Source organism: Octopus sinensis, linkage group LG19, assembly GCF_006345805.1.
Source record: "Octopus sinensis linkage group LG19, ASM634580v1, whole genome shotgun sequence".
NCBI lineage: Eukaryota > Metazoa > Mollusca > Cephalopoda > Octopoda > Octopodidae > Octopus > Octopus sinensis.
The window spans coordinates 49,731,989-49,737,466 of NC_043015.1; the positions used below are offsets into that span (position 1 = coordinate 49,731,989).

General features: G+C 38.7%; 1 protein-coding gene across 1 annotated transcript in view; it reads left to right on the forward strand.

The window, feature by feature from the left end:
• LOC115222081 (putative mediator of RNA polymerase II transcription subunit 26) overlaps positions 1-5,478 on the forward strand; it is a 95,872-nt gene that overhangs the window by 89,777 nt on the left and 617 nt on the right. The window lies entirely within an intron of this gene.

A 5,478-nucleotide genomic window follows, 5' to 3' on the forward strand; every position in this document is an offset into this window, starting at 1 on the left:
ATAGATAATTTCTTTATTGGCCACACAGGGCTAAACACAGAAGGGACAATTACAATGTAGAGTTTTTCTTTTCGAGCGGGGCGAAAGAAAAGAAAAGTGGGAAGGGCAACGATCAAAATGGATCGAAATCGTTGGGAATATATGCAAAAAATGTCGGGATAGTACAAAAAGTTCCCAAGAAATGGGGAGGTTTATCTGTGGAAAGAAAAACCTACGAAAAGACCACAGTAACCTCGGGCAATTATGTCATATATTAACATTTATTTACAAATAAGTAACTCTGTATTAATTTTTTTTTTTTGATAGATAGATAAATAGATATGTTTCTTTTTTAGCCACGCAGAGCTGAACACAGAGGGGACAAATTACAAAGTAGAGCTTTTCTTTTTGAGGAGAAAAAGAAAAAAAAAGCGGGGGGTAGTTTTTCGATCAAAAGGGATCGTAATAGATAGCTGGACTGATAGATAGATAAACAGTTGGATTGATAGATAAACTAACACTTGGATAGATGTGAGCGCACGAACACAAAACAGATTGAAATAGGGTAAAAAATGACACGAGGAAAATAAAGACCCACCCCCTCTATCTGATTCTATTCCAGTTGTATCTACCCGAATAATCCATTCACCAGTTCTTTGACGGAAATTTCTCATGATTTCTTAATTAGTTCCCTTATCTACCTCTCTAACTTATTCGACACTGAGAGAAAAAAGAATGATTTAGGCGACTCCATCTTAACATTATTATTATTGGCCAGCATAAATGGACCAATTCTGAGGTTTCGCCTGTAATTGAAAAAGGTATTATAAAAGGAGAAAGGGGCTCTCTACCCCCCTTTTGACCAGGCTCCCGTAGCTTTTATGGGTTTTTCCACGTGAGACCTTTTCTTTTTTCGAAGCGTCTCCTATATTGGGAGTATTGTAAATTGTTGAATTTTTTCGTTGTTGTAAAGCTTTTTTACACGGACTTTTTTCTTTCGAAAAACGGACAAAACCTTTTGTAACTTTTCGTCCTGTTTTGTCCCTGTATGTTTCCCAATATTTGTCAGCCCTTGTGGCCAATAAAAAGAATTTATTATTATTATTATTATTATTATTAGCACCCCGGACAAAATGCATAGCGGCTTTTTGTCCACTTTTACACACCTAGTTCAAATTCCGCCGAGGTCGACTTCACCTTTCGTGCCTTTTAAAGGTTGATGTATTAAGTACCAGCCAAATACTTGAGGCTGGGATTAGGGTTAGGGTTAACTTGCTCGCTCCCCACAAATTTTGGGGGTCTCGTGCCTGTTTTTGTTGGTGGTTATTGCATTCCATTGCCCACGAGCTGGCATTCAATATAGAAAGCGTTCCAATCATGACCTTCCTGTCATTATCTTTGGCAGGCATCTTCCACACCATTCGATGTGCACCTTAAACAACACCCAAAAGTAACCCCCTATTTTTTTTTTGTATCTAACCCCTTTTCGTCTGGCATTGACACCTCTCTAAGGGCAACAGCCATCTTTTCAATTTTCTTTTTTTTTTTGTTACTTCGCGGTTTGAAAATTACTATGACAACGACGACGTGACATCTCTTTTCTATTAATGTCAGACATCATTAGGCTTGTTTTTTTTTCCTTTTTATTTGTTTCTAACCAAATTATTCATTAATGATATATCATATCGTCTCCTTTCCTCATCTCTTTCCCTCCCCACTCTCCTTCCCATCTCTCCCTTCCCCTCTCTTTTTTCCCTACTCCATCTCTTCTCTCCTCTTCTTTTTCGAACTGTTAAATTGGTGTGTAACTGTTCTTTCCTGCGTTTTAACAATCATTTATGCTTTTATCTTTATTTGTTGTTATTGTTACTGCTGCTGCTGCTGCTGTTGCTGTTGCTGTTGTTGTTGTTAAGGCGGCGACATGGCAGAAACGTTAGCACGCCGGGCGAAATGCGTAGCCGTATTTCGTCTGCCGTTCGTTCTTGTTTCAAATTCCGCTGAGGTCGACTTTGCGTTTCATCCTTTCGGGGTCGATAATTAAGTTTCAGTTACGCCTGGGGTCAATGTACGACTTATCGTTTGTGTCTGTCCTTGTTTGTCTTTTTCTTTTTTAAGCCCCTTGTGAGTAATAAAGAAAAGGTGTTTCGTCTGTCTTTACGTTCTGAGTTCAAATTCCGCCGAGGTCGACTTGGCCTTTCGTCCTTTCGAGGTCGATTAAATAAGTACCAAGTTTACGCACTGGGGTCGATGTAATCGACTTAATCCGTTTGTCTGTCCTTGTTTGTCCTCTCTGTTTAGCCCCTTGTGGGTAGTAAAGAAATAGGTATTTCGTCTTTCTTTACGTTCTGAGTTCAAATTCCGGCGAGGTCGACTTTGCCTTTCATCATTTCGGGGTCGATAAATCAAGTACCAGTTGCGTACTGGAGTCAATCTAATCTACTGGGTCCCTCCCCACAAATTTCAGGCCTTGTACCTATAGTAGAAAGGATTATTATTATTATTAAGGCGGCGAGCTCGCAGAATCGTTTTGCACACCGGACGAAATGCTTAGCAGTATTTCGTATGCCGTTACGTTCAGAGTTCAAATTCCGCCGAGGTCGACTTTGCCTTTCGTCCTTTCGGAGTCGATAAATTAAGTATCAGTTGCGTACTGAGGTCTATCTAATTGACTGGCCCCCTCCCCCAAAATTTCGGGCTTTGTGCCTAGAGTAAAGATTATTATTATTGTGAAGGCGCGTGGCCTAGTAGTTTAGGTGTTGCACACACGATCTGTAGATCGTGAGTTCGATTCCCTGACCGAACGGCACGTTGTGTTCTTGAACAAAATTCTTCGTTTCATGTTGGTGTGTTATCGACGTTTTTATCTACCGAATTCAATCTTCATTCGCAAGGCATTTATCGGCATACAGCTGTTGTGGATGTGACTTATGATCACCACCATCTCTTGACAATCGATGCTGGTGTGTTTACGTCCCCGTGACTTAGCGGTTTGGCAAAAAGTATCGATAGAATAAGCCGACTACTTCTAGGGTCGATTCATTTGACTAAAGGCGGTGCTCCAGCATGGCCGTAGTCAAATAACTGAAACAAGTAAAACAATATATCTGTACAGAAACGATGAAGAAAACTTCGAGTTCTATACGTCAATCGGGAAAAGATTCCTTTCTTGTTAACGTCTCCTCCTAACAGAAGCTAAAGCCTTTTTGATTGGTTTATGAGAAACACACACAAACAAACAAAATCCTCCTATGAATACTCTTTAAACTGTAAACTATTTTTTCTAAATAAGAATTGTCTAACTTCGTAAAATGTTTCATTTAGCTTAATGTATTATTTGCCTCGAGTTATGCCATGCTGGCGATTTCAAATAAGACTGAAATAGTGCAATGCATAGAAACCTAATGTGTAGGAAAAAAGAACATTTAAATGTATGAATTCTGTATACCGTCTTCTTTACTCTTACCGTATTTTCCGGCATACAAGTCGAAGTTTTAAAACCAAAATTTACAGCAAAAATTGTAGGTCAGTTTACACACGAAACCATCTTTAGCGGAACAAAGTTTCCATGTGGAATACCCCAGGATCTAGAAAAACAGCGACGACATTTGAACGCTTATACCTCATTTTACACTACACATATATATTATTTCGTACTTGTATGCTAGAAAATACGGTAAATTTCTAACTTCCAAACCAGCCTCAACCGAACTTAACCCGAAGGGATTGTCTCTCCTGTTGGGAGTACACCACATGGTTAAATATTTCTTGTACGCCACATTTATGCGTAGTAACATTTATTTTAACTCTGATACTAATCTTTATTTGCTTAGATATTATAGCTATACCGGCTTATTGTCTTATCGTAGCACCAGTCAGTAGCTAATAACACATAAGATGGGAGTAGAGTCAAGACGCAAATAGATAATGTTAATGTTTACAAAGCATGTATATATACATATACGCACTGTATTTTTGTGTGTTGGTGTGCTTGTCTGTATGTGTTTATACAACTGCGTTATCTGCGTGGGGGGTGAATGACATTTTTATATTGAGAATCGATGTGCTACAAAACGTAACTGTATTATAACGGATGCAACATGGCACTCGCTCACACACATACAGACTCTCTCTCACACACACACATACAGATTCTCACACACACACACACACTCTCGTTTTTTTTTTAGCCACAGACGCATGAACTTTCGTAACGTAAAAGGTACCAATTAAAAGGTGATCGAGCGATTATTGACTTTACGTTGTGTTGGAGGTGAATTACTTGACGCTTGTTAGAGGTGACAGAACGGAAATTGTAGTGTTCATCTTCCCACCATCATCGTCTGTAGTAGTAGTAGTAGTAGTAGTAGTAACAGTAGTAGTAGTAGAGCAAATAAATGAATCATATTGTGAAAGACCTACAAATTAAAACCGGATGCGGACACGATTCATTAGAAACGTCTTATACATGCTCTCTTTCATTTACTCTTTTACTTTGTTTCAGTCATTTGACTTTGGCCATGCTGGAGCACCGCATTTCAGATCGAGCAAATCGACCCCAGGGACTTATTCTTTGTAAGCCTAGTACTTATTCTATCGGTTCCTTTTGCCGAACCGCTAAGTTACGGGGACGTAAACACATACCAGCATCGGTTGTCAAGCAATGTTGGGAAGACGAACACAGATGCACACACACCAAAAACCCACACACACATCACACACACACACACCCACACACACAACACACACAACACACACACCCCACCTTATATATATACACGACGGGCTTCTTTCAGTTTCCGTCTACCAAATCCACTTAAGACTTTGGTCGGCCCGAAGCTATAGTAGAAGACACTTGCCCAAGGTGCCACGCAGTGGGACTGATCCCGGAACAATGTGGTTCATAAGCAAGCTACTTACCACACAGTCACTCTTGCGTCTATGTGTATATATATATATATATATATATGTGTGTGTGTGTGTATATATACATATGTGTGTGTATATATATAATATAATAAATAAATAAAATATATGCATATATACATACATATATGTACATACTTACATCTACATGTATATATACATGCATATATATATATATTTATTTATTATATTATATGACCGAACGCACGCGTTTATTTTCTCTATTTCTCTTCTCCAAGTAAGTTTTTTATTTAAATATATATATATAATATCTAATATATATATATATATATATGTGAGTATTTGTGTGTTGACCCCATAACTTTGATGTAAAGATCGCTGGTGTATTAAAACAGTAGAAACCCCAGTCTGTTACAAAAGCCAGACTCTCCAAGGAGTATCCCCACGCGTCTTCGCATCACACTCTCCAATTAACAACACACTATAACAATATCTGCTCGTCATTAACTGGAGTTGAATTTTTCTCCTCGCCTTCGCCACCCATCATGTCCCCTTAATTAAATTACTGACTCTCGTTTCTGTCATTTCGTTTCGCCTTTTTTCCTTTTTTTCATT